The sequence below is a fragment of the Varroa jacobsoni genome, unplaced genomic scaffold (assembly GCF_002532875.2).
Source record: "Varroa jacobsoni isolate VJ856 unplaced genomic scaffold, vjacob_1.0 scaffold_1358, whole genome shotgun sequence".
NCBI lineage: Eukaryota > Metazoa > Arthropoda > Arachnida > Mesostigmata > Varroidae > Varroa > Varroa jacobsoni.
The window spans coordinates 390,313-402,641 of record NW_019214260.1 but is presented as its reverse complement, the minus strand read 5'-3'; the positions used below and the strand labels follow the sequence as shown (position 1 = coordinate 402,641).

Genomic DNA, 12,329 nt, shown 5'->3' with positions numbered 1-12,329 from the left:
ATAGATCGATACAGACATAATGCATGATACAGCCGTAGCGAATAAAAGCACTGCAATTGCAGTAACCAGCGGTCCTGAAGCAGCCCAATGCCGAAACCAGTTTTTCCTCCTAGTGCTTGGGAAGGGCTATTCATTTGTACGGCATCAAGCTAGAATAGCAGAAGGGGTAGGAGGAGAACATATTATTATATTTATAATTATTTTTTGCAAGAGATGAAACTTCTGTTACATAATGTCGGCGCACACACGCATGAAAGAAAAACACATCAAAGTAAATAGATAAATAGCAAAAACGCTATGACCATCTAAACGTTGTATGCTTTATATGGACTGTAGTAATAATACCAGTTCATCGGGGAAGCATCTCGTGTATTTTGCTGGAGTAGACACATTAAAAACTTCATGGACTAAGGTGTGTACAGAGCTTCTTCCTGTACCGCTCCCGACAGCACCTCTAGTTGAAGTTCGTATTTATTCTACTAAAGAAATTTGGTGTGCATGTCTGGGGGGCTTGCAAGCTGATTGCAAGTGACAGACATGCACACAGCATAGGAGTCCAGTAGTTTGTCACAGTTTGTCTTTTCAAAAATATTGAGTGGGTATTTAGGTGCGTATAGCTTCGATTTTTTCATCGAGTTCCCACTCGAATCGTCGTATTTGCGTTCAGAATAAGCCACCGACTCCTTTGTTTCTTATCCATGCATTGCTTCTAATTGTATTACGCAATAATAGAGAAGGAGACACCTTTGCACTTATTCATGCTGTTTTTGCTTGCCTACTAATGTCGGCGTTAGGGCGGGACCGTGCGGAACACTAATATAAATCTATCTAAATCAGCTCTCCTTTTGGACTTCGCTCCTCCTGCCCTGACGGCCGTTGTGCTAGTCAAAATCCTGCCTCGTGGTTCCGGAAAATTTCAAGTATCTTGTATGAATGTATTTAAAGCGGTTTAGAAGCCTGCTGCTGCTGGAATGGGGATCCGTGAGTATCGAGGAAAAATGTGATGGTCTGGCAAGGCGGTAATGCGATTAATATTCAACAATGTAGCGAACTATTGCGGCCGGTCATCTTATTGTTGTTATTGAACGGTAGGATTCCGCCGCTTGCCTTCAGTTGAATACATATTTATCAATAAAGTACGAATATGCATAGGATTTACATCGTCATCGTCAGCAGCAGCGATGATGCGGGTGGCATCTGCACGGCCTCATTGTGACAACTATCTGCCCCTTTTTTACGTCGCATTCCCTTCTTTATTCAGCGACAATTTATTTTTTTGTCCATTGAAAAGGTGCTCGCCAATTCTTTCGCTGCGTTTTTCAATGACGTAACAACTTGATAGGGGGTGTCGTCATATCTTCGAATGGGTGTGTGTCTTTTATTTGATAACGTTCAATAACATAGCAGAATTAGAGTTGGTTCGGGGATGGCTGAACTGATTTTTCTTCTTTTTCTAGGGACATCTTTCTTCTCTCGGGAAAATGACTAACGGGAATCAGTGAAATCGCCACCGAAAAACAAACAACGTGATTTTAAAAGCATCGCAATAACTACGTGTTAGAAAATCTAGAGCAATTGTTTTGTAAAGAGGAAAAAAAGCTAGACTTGCACTCTTACCCCAGATAGATACGTATATACGGACGTATGCTTACCCTAGACAATACGCAGCAGCTTAACCGGTGTCACTGCTGTTATTTTTTTTAAAGGACTGCCGACGATGAAACACCAAGACTATTACTACAGTCGCTTTCATAATGTTCATTTAAGTTTATCTGACATTTTACCGCTTCAATAAACTAGCTAGGTGCCACTAATCCTTTCCAGTTTAAAGCAAAACGTACATATTGCGGGAAGCTCTTTACATTGACTTGAGGTAACTTCCAATTCGAACTGTATTGATGCAAGGGCATTAGTAAAAAAAAAAACAACAATAGTAACTAACTTATTAACTGCGTCGCCCATTCGCTATGACCGTTGCCTATTTAAAATAGCGTAAGGGATGAAAAACAGCGTCAATAGTTACGGTCTGTCCAGCTTTACTTTTACGTACGCAGATGGTCTAATGGGTTACATCGCACAAGGTGTAGTGTGAAAGGTCTTTTTAAGCAACCCAAATACAGCTGAAGCCAGGATGTTGAGAAAAATTATTTCGAACTCGTATATTCTGCCTAACCCTTGCTAGTTATTATCACTCGATGTCGACGTCAGTATCTTCGGACAATTTCAATGACTCTGGATTATTTCTACATAATGAAGAATACCTAACGTTTAGGCGGAAGAATAATCTAGGAATAGATGTCGGTCATAAAAGCGCTTGTGAGGACAATAACTGTTTTCATTGAACATATCAATTTAACCTTGTATCAAAAAAAAAAAAAAAAAAAAAAGAAAAAACAAACAGGCTGAGTACAATATATGCTCTTTTTCTAGCAACAAACAACTGGCTGATTAGCAACAGGAAGAAAGATATCAGCGTCGACTAAAGTGTAATAAATTACGGTTAGTCTTGCAAACGTCAGCCTCAACCAAGCAGCCCCAGGTGGCCAATGGAATATCCCTTGCCACAACGATCAAGAGTGGTATTTCAAGACCGCACATAGTAACCCCTAAAACATAGTTGCTGGCCCGTGCATTTTATGCTGGAGTGCTCTATCGAGCGAAATCGTTGTGGGTCTACATCAACTAGAAAAATCTAGGTACACATAAGTGCTAAGAAAAATCGTTGCTAACCTAAAAAAAAAAATTCTCATACTACGTATCTTTTAGACGGTAAAATTTTCTGTATTTGATTATTTTATTATACTCGCTTCAGTTGGTGTGCCACAGCTTTCTCGGGTATCCAACGAAGCCAATGTATCGTAGAAGATCTTGGGACATTTTAAGGTAATGCATGACCGGGTCTCTATACCTAGCGATGAGCTAGGTGATGAGAAAGCTGTACAATCCCATGGATCGGTAGTGAGGGTTTGGCGATTTCGAAAATAATCTTGTCCAAAATTTTTTTTTTTCTGTAAATACACATCTATACGGGTGGAACCGTGCGTTTGACAATAAGGTGGGGACGCAAGAAGATCAGTAAGGATTTCCTTAAAGAATGGCAACTTCGCTTAAAATTTTGCTAATACGTCAATATTTAGCTAAAGCTTTTAAAGTCTGCTTCGTAATCTGAAAGCGAATGTACAATGTAAAAAGTATTATTCTAAAACAATATTGCGACTTTGACATTGTAGAATATCAGCTTTTTGTCATGAGGTTGAGTAACTGCTCAAACAGCTTGGGTGTCCTCTTGGATAGCAACAAATCGTTAATTATTTCACCTGTTGATGACACCTCTCGGTCTAAAATGGCGCATATCCCGTTAACTTTCAAACCCATTTTATACGGAAGCTGTAGTTGCGTCATATCTAGTAGCCTAAGCCAGCGAAGGGAATAAAGACATTTAGGCTCGATACTTATAAAATTCGTGCAGGCTGTATGTCTGTAGTTGATACTTCTTCGATTTCGACCGCCTCCCTGCTGTAGGCGCAGCATAGAGGCACCTATAGAAACAATAAGGTATCCTGGTCCATTTCCAGAGCAGTGAATGATAACAGTTTCATGACCGTTAAGTAGTTTTTGAAAAGCCAAAAAAGGAACGATGGATTACACGCTTTGAAATTCAATATGGCCGCACTAACAGCAATAGTAATGTCTAGCCGTCGGCATCATTTTTCGATGTGGTTGATCGGACCTTCAGCGGAGATAGATAGGCAGCCCATATTACCACAGTCTATTGAAAAGCATATTCACACGCCTACCGACATTCGGACAGCAACTTATAGAGGACAATCCACATCGGAGAAGAGGTGGACGGTGAGGAGTCAAGCCATGCTTCTTCACTCACCTTTACAGCCGGTTCAGCTTCCAACTTCGTCTGCCTGTTGGGCTTGCAACTGTCGCGCAGGCTTAAGAGTACCTCGCAGCGCACTATTTCAAGTTACTCAGCTCAAAAGGGCCATAAGCAAGCGAACGGCTAGTTGGTGCTGACGGCGAAGGCAATAACACTGCGACAACGTCTCCTCGTGCGCATGCTTGCTTCCTGTGCGACTAACACGTAATGACAGCTTTTCGTTTTTTACGTTCAACTGTAATTCTCGATTCTCGCTCTTTTTCTCCTTCGATTGTTCCTGCTTCTATCATCTGGATTTTGACCGCCGCCTCGTCGGTCTCTTGAATTTGCCTTGTTCCCAGCCCTGTCGTTGATCAGCGTGTTTGTTGTGGCGTCTTGGCGCTGACGCGCCTTTTTTCTCTCGTCGCCGTTCTACAGCAATCGTCTCTTCGTTTGCTTCCAGCGTTTGTCTAAAAGCAGTTTGACAGCCTGATGTGTGTCTCTCGTACGTTGACAGCACCCCAGCTTGATACATTCTGTCCGAGATCTTGTTGTTTTCTGCCTGCCATGCAGATCTAAGACTATTTTGCCCTTATATGACGGCCAAATTCGATGAATACGGATGAAATACAGACAAAGACAGCAAAGAACAACGAAGACGATAGAAAGACACCTGCACACAACAGCATATATAGGCTGGGACCGGCACACACACACACACACACACACATAAAATAGCCCCCAGCATCTCATTTCTGCCCAGTTCTCTCTCGAATCTCTGTCTTTTGGCATCACGCACTTCGACGCGACTTTCCAACAATGGCACTGCGCCGGCCGGAAAACAACGGCGTCGATACAGCCTAATAGGGCCAATACAATGTAATACTTCGCCGTATCTATATCATGTGCATGTATATGCAGCAGGTCAATACAATAAGAGCGGGAAAGATAAGTCAAAGGAGGAAGCCGAGGGAGCAATAATAATAATAACTACAGATCTGTATCTGAACTATACGGACATAGATATAGATTTATATGCTCAGTGTTGCTGTAGTTTTCCCCACTTTCAAACGTCAGACCACGAATTTATCACAAACGTGCTAAGTAATTTTCCGGTACTCCGGGAATCTTTTCTTTGCTACAAATTGATACCAGCCACTCGATGGTGATTATAGTGACCTAGTGGATCTGTTATGACAACGTCAAAGGAAGGAACACGGGAAACTGTCGTGTACAATCGAATATCTATGATTCTTATGAGTCATCCAAAACGCTTATGATAAAATCCAGTCACATGCGGTGCTCCTATGTAGATGTCATAGAAACTGCAAAATCTCGATGGAAATCCAAACTATTAAATAAGGCGCACCTGTTGTTTTCAAAGAACCATTTGCGTCTCGAGATCTTATTTCTCAGGTAATAGTTTTCATGCTTCAGTACCACAAAGGTGGATGTATTTCTCTCCTTTGTTAGAGTAAAACTTTGCATAAAATGTGTGCTAATACCACAATAATTACATTAGTTTTGGTTGCTGCCTCTATTGAAATCAACAGGTGTTCATCTGGGCCGTAAACTTGGCAATATTTTTTTCAAGATGGCAATTCATTGAAAATAGCGTGAGCAGTCTGGCAGAATATACGATATGCATAGTATAGTAGTTTTTTTTTGCTACGGGTCACAAAAGGAAAGTTTACGCAATGTAACGCAGAAAGATTTTCGTTTATCGGGTAGAGACAATAAATTTTATCTTAAGTATATAAGCTAAATCCTTCCTAGCCTCTCCTAAAATCCTGTAGAATGATGTCTACGTTTACAGTTTTCCATGCTTACAACGCGATCCGAAGCAACACTGGACATTTTCCTATAGTTGACACCCAGCTGTTCCTCATACAAGCTTCAGTATCGTTGACACTTACTGCAACACCGTGATCCATTTGTGTGGCTAAGTCAAAGGGTACACTTATAGGTATAAGAAAGGTACGCCGATAATTGAAAGATTGTCGTCTCCCAAACGGCATGTAAGTCCTATTGGTTATAGCACCGTCTTACGGATCTAGGTTGTGAAAGATCATAAACTAGTTATGTAAATGACATTGTTATTACACGAACGTTAATTGATGTTGCCGTAAAAACGCTCTCGTAGCGTCCAGCCTGCACAGATTTTTCAGCGGGCTATTCGACTTTTGTCACCGGAGAACTAACGGAATCACTAACATACTGTTTATTTCGCCTCTTGTTACTGTTCATCATTATCATTAACTCTATGAAATACTGGAGCCTTGTTACTAAGAGACATCTAGAAAAACCTGTGTTTTCCCGCTAGTCGAGCCCTGCTCTTCCATCATGTCGTCCACTAAATGACTGGACTACAAAGCCTATATCCCTACATAGTTACTGCGTGTGTGTCTTCACTGAATCGATGGCACATCTGTATTTGTCGGCTACTGATTATAAATGCATTAGTCTTGTTCGTTTTACAAGGAATTGCTCTATATCGATTACAGTGGTGATCGAACGGCGAAATAACGTAGCAATACGGCAGGTGTCAACAGTGGAGGCGGGGCCAAGTGCCAACAAATACCGGAGAGCGGTAACAGCAGCAGCAGCAGCAGCAGCAGCAGCAGCCGCCGCCGCCGCCGCCTGGGAAACAGCATGGACCGTTGGTGTAAGTCGACCCCCTACCCCACCCGCCCCACTCCCGATATACTGTATAGTGTATATATATGTTTATGTTGTTCTGTACAACTATTCTCCAGTTTCACTCTCTCAATCGACGGATTGTTCACAAACATTTGGAGATGTTCAGACACCGAGATACGCGCATACCGGTAGAAAAACGCAGAGACAAATCGGGAGTCAGAGGAAAGTGGTGCTACAGCTTCTCGTACTTCTCGTATCTATCGGACTATGGCTGAATGCATGCACATGTGTGTCTGTGTGTGTGTGTGTGTGTGTGTGTGCGACCGAACGGCGTGACGACGGCCACGGCCGCGGCCGCAGCAGCAGCGTCGTCGTCGTCAACAGCGAGGCCAGCGGCAAGTAAGTAGTACCGTACACACGTAGTGTGACGGTAGTCGAGGTCTATTGGGCGTTTTTATCGGCGTGCTGCCACAGCCAGCCACCATTGCTGCTGCTGCTGCTGCTGTTGTTGCCATTACCGTTGCTGTTAGTGGAGTTGTACGCGGGCAAACAGGGCGCGGGCTCAGGATCTTCAACGAGCTCCAAAGAGTGCCATAGCTGCCATTGGTCCTGGAATCAACACTTTTGCTACAGCCGCTGTTACTGCTGACTGAAATAGTGAAACAGACTGTGTGCACAGTGTGCGCGCGCGTCCCATAAGAACATTGAACCCGATTACTCGGCTTGCCCGCTTTGTTGTTGTTCACTGTGGCCGCTGCCGGCGGCGGCGGCGGCGGTGGTCGTAGGACGGCAAGGAGAAAAGGACGATAAGTGTACGTACGCTCTCAATCAGGGAACAGCGAGCACAAACAGAGTGAGAGAGACTGAGTCAGACAAACGACCAGCCGAACCAGCGACCGACAATCGAACGGCAACAGCAGCAGCAGCGGCGGCGGCGACGGCAGCAGAAGACATCGTTGTTGTCCTCGTCGTCAGTCGCGCTAGCAGCTTACGCCGCCGCTATTCCCAGTGTCGGGGTGGTATCGATCTGCGCGATCGCTCACCGCAGTCTGCTATGCTTTTCGCTGTTTTTGCTGCTGCGGTGACTACTTCAGTGCCGACTTCGACCTGATCGTGCTGGCGACGGTATTGGCGACTGCTGCTGCTGCTGCTGCTGTTGTTGTTGTTGTTGTTGTTGTTGGAGAAGGCACACAAATACGTTACAACAGCAGCAGCACACAGAGGTGGGTGGTTTAGAGGAGTGTGAGGAGAGGAGTCAGCGAGTAGCCCCCTTACCACAACGCGAAAACCGCGCATCGCACATCGCCGGAACGGAACCACGGGACTCCTCGGAGCGTCCCCAGGATAGCACGCCGACCTGATTGGGACGACAACAAATGCGAAAGTGGCAGACAAGAAAAGAAACGTGTTCGCAAGCTATCGGCATGCTATTGTATACTCATGAGTGCGCATACGTCGCATACGTCTACTAGTGTCCTCTGGCAGCTAAGGATAACATCATCATTTACAAGGCCAGATTTTTCTTCGGTTTAGGATACGTTCCTTTTACGGCGTCGATCATTGTGTGTTCTTCCGTAAGTTGAAGATCTGATTGTGCGACCTATAACACCGAGTACTAAACACTAAATGCAAATGTTCGTACTGCACGAAACGCCAAATAGGAAATCAGTTCTCGACAACGCACCCCAATTGTCAGGAAAAAACTTATAGATGAAACAAAAACTATACGATCCGTGATCTCAGAGACGAGAGTGAAGTGTTATTGGAACCTGTGCAGAATAGGATACTTCATAATTTTGTACATGTGCAGTCGTCGTCAGAGGAAATAAAGGTCGGTACCCTGCGCCATACCTACACCGCCTTTCCGGTCATATGATCCGGGTTCATTTTCGAAAGCCTTCGTTCTATTTGAAAAATTGAAAATGCTTTTTCAACTAGAAATTGATATATTTGATGACTGAGCACGCAATTAGTTGATACCATAAAGTTAATATCTATCGCCGTTGTAGATGGAGTGCATTAGTGAATTCATACACCAACATCTAAACATATCTATTATGAGACGTGAAGGCAATGTGAGGGCACTTGGGATCTGATGCTTTAAGTACCAAACGTATTGGCGGAAAACTAGGAGTAACAGTCTCGTCCTTTAAGGACATGTTCTCTGATCGCATTAGGTCGATAAAATTAAAGTTAGGGTATCGCTTCAGCTTCTAATCAGTCTATCGTCAACTTCAGTGCAGTGAACACACACACAGTAAATGACAACATGATTCTTCGATTTGATCTATCGGAAGGAACTATGGGGGAGATGACGAAAACTTTAGGAGATGCGTCAGGACGTCCTGCTCTTTTGTTGACGAATACCTTCAGCCTTTACCGAGAAGTGGTCACGAGTGCATTTCACCTATTTAGATACAAGCACACATTGCATTCAGCTGTGACCTGCTTCGTGCTGGATTGCTTTACGATGCTACTATATTTCAGCTGTAATACAAGGGCGGCTCGGTTTCGCATACTTTTCGTACCGCTTTCACGGCTGCCAGGCTTCAAAGGTTTCGTATATTTGACGTCAGCTGTTTCTTCTACGACAAGCCTTGCTATAAGGTTCTGCTTCAGGTCTTAGCTTAGAGAGATCGAGAATGAAATAAAGGTTATAATAATCATATTTATACCATCTACGATTGCTCGGTTCTATCTGGCTTTCGTACGAAGCCAATCGTCAGTGAAACAAGCATATGAAAAGCCCAAAATAAATCGAAGGTTTATATATATATATATATAAGCGATCCTTGGTTCCGTCTATAAGAACGTGGGCAAACAGTACTATATTAACAATGTAATAAAGTTAAACATAAGTGATTCACTATAAAAAGTAGCTGTATATAGTTAGTGTTATAGATGGTAGTGTGTTAGACATAATTCTAAGTAACTTGCAACGAAAGACATTGAAAGTCTATCAACAGTAAACTTATTGGCCGCTATCGCCCCCCCCCCCACACCTAACATCGGACATGTACTGTGAGCTAACAATATATTAGCAGTGTTCTGCTATGGCTGGGTTATACAGCCAAAGCCGGCATTTGTAATTGTTTTTCCTTAAATGCATATGCTTCATGGGTTAAGGCTTCAATGTAACACATGATGCGGGAAAAAATATTAGGGTTTTGACACTACCACGTCCAACCACTTTGTATAATCTTGTAGAATAGTAAATATGTTGAAAGATTTATTTGACTCTATGGGTAGAACGTATTTTTCGTTGAAAGTTAAAGGTGTTCTTTGTTTGACTAGAAAGATCGCATCGCATCATATCCAGTTGCCTTCAATATGGACTATTTTTATCGAAAACGATACGATTCCTAGGCGTAATTTAGATTAAATTATATATAATATTTGGATATTATGGGAATATTTTTAATTGAGGATTTTTGAAAATTTCCAATTAGTAGTACTTCTCTTTTTTTTTACTTAGTTTTATCACTTCGAAAATGATATTTTCAAATAGAATGTAAATTAAGTACAAAAACTTAATTTCTACTAGTATTTGATAAAATAATATCTACATTTTTTACTGAGCACCATTCGTTATAAACGTGCGGACAGTAACCTCACCATTTATTTAACTTAAAAAGTTGAATCAGGCTCACTTTTCTGCTAAATGAAGAATATGCACCAATATCAAATAAAATCTATTCAGAATCAATTATATAATGAAATTTAGTGAATTTTTAATAGCCTTCGTGTTGCTTTGCAATATCTATTACATAGCTGAGCTTCATTTCATTTTTGACTTTTTTTTTTTTTTTTTTCTTTTGATTTTGACTCGCTTTTGCCATTGCTGCTGCTGCTGCTAGCGACAATTCCCAATGTGGGCAATGGGGCTATGGAATTGTATTATGCATGAACCCTCTCGCTCAATTTAAGTCTAACAGAAGGATGTAGCTGGATTTTTCAGTCACTGACGAACCAGATTCGTAATTGTATGCTTGATAGTGACGAAGGTTTCAATCTGACACATTTTTCGGTAATAGACCCGAAGTTCTCCATCGGATCGGTCGAGAGACGACGAACAGCCGTAACGAGTGATGATGAATACATAATACATAGCTTCGTTTGTTCATAGAACTCATTGAGCTTCATTTATTTAAGATCAGTAGAGTAGATTTGGTTTCATGTTAGCTTGCAGCATATGCCACTTCAGCCGAGAGGTGTAGACGGTTGGAACATTAGTTCTATAAGTCTTTTTTTACAATTTACATCTACACTCTTCGAAAGTGCCTCTTGCCTTACAGAAGTTTATTCCAAATTAATTCCGCTATGGCCAGAATTTTCTATCATGTTCAGACTTTAAGGATGGATGCTTTTGGGAACAGGCGTATTTTTCACACCTACCCTGTTCCGTCTTTTGCCGAAACCAGACAGTTTTCAAAACAAACCGGAAAACTTGCCTGTGTATAATATGGATTCAATGGCTGAAAAGGCTAATCATTAAAAATGGGGTCCTAAAGCAAGGATTCATCTGGCACCGGTCGGTCATTCAGTGTCGACAAGCGCCGCCTATAAGTATTTTGAGCGATGGCACCTAGCAAACAATTCAGGGTTCGGCGGAGAAAATGTACGCCTTATCAGGCATCTTCAATCTATGAGATTTCCTCAAATGGGGCCATGTGTGCTCCGTAAACGTTAGGTAGAACACAGGGTGATGTGCCTTTTCGTTGTCTCCGAACACTGAGCAACCACGTTCTTAGGTTTCTAAACAAAACTAGCACAGGTCACGAAGAGCGGTGTCTCTACAGGGTTATAAAGCAGATCAAAGAATGGGCAGCTCGTGGAAACACGTCTGAACCCAGAATTCCACCAGATCTCTATTTTTAGCGTTTAGTAAGGCTTTTTAATAGGGGGTGTTGTGCGCTGATCATCTGCTGATCTGCATTCCAGATTCTGCATTGACAGATTATCACATCTTCCAGTTATTGGGGAATCAGATTTATAACAGTATGCTTGTAGATGACGAGGGTCTCAAAATCTGACGGATTTTCTGCCGAGATGAGGAAGAGCCATAGAGATGGTAAATACATAACAACTCAATTGGTTGCTAGAACCCACATAAAATGCTTTGCTTTTTTTTTTAGATAAAAAAAAAATGTCATTACCCATGATCTAATTGTGTAGCTTGAAAACAAATTAGGACACTGTTTTTTCCTTTTTGAAATCAGTTCTCTCTGCCAGATCAATCAAATCGCTTGCTAGCCATACATTGGATTGAGATGGTGTCTGTGGACTGTGAAGAAATAAATAGGCAAAACAAGACCCAGATAATTTGACTCAGAGAAGCTCAAGAGTGTTTATAAGGTTACGCAACCTAATGAAAGATAAATCAGACTTCCACTACTTCAAAGGTAAAAGGCAAGGGAAACGTTTCAGAAAAACCTAACCTTAGAGAAAATAATTTTCAGCAAAATCCGCCTGTTATACGAGGTTTCACCCAACGTACGATAATGTCTGAGAAAAACGTTTGTGCCTGGTTTTGCTTTTTCTTCTGTTTAGCATGAAATTTCATTATCTAAATTTGTATTTATACAATAGAGATAAGAAATAAATAGCGCGGAATATTATCTCGCAGTTCCGTAACTTCCTTAGTATTCTGTAAGTAAACACGTTTGGCACCGGTTTTGTCTAACAAGGCTATAATAGACCTTCGTGGAAATAATGGTTAACAAATACATTGACAGGGCGTACCTGTATAATAGCATGATTATGGAGATACTGAGAGATTTGCGTTTGTGTCCCCATTATTGAAAGCAGCAACACGTGTAGA

The 12,329-nt window shown here is 41.9% G+C and overlaps 1 protein-coding gene across 1 annotated transcript in view; it reads left to right on the top strand.

The window, feature by feature from the left end:
* The first annotated feature begins 7,448 nt into the window (after positions 1-7,448).
* The window catches only part of LOC111269167 (uncharacterized), a 66,983-nt gene continuing 62,102 nt past the window's right edge, over positions 7,449-12,329 (top strand). The window contains exon 1 of the mRNA XM_022848575.2: positions 7,449-8,339. The gene's annotated coding sequence lies outside the window, so the exon portion shown is untranslated. The remainder of the gene's footprint in view (positions 8,340-12,329) is intronic.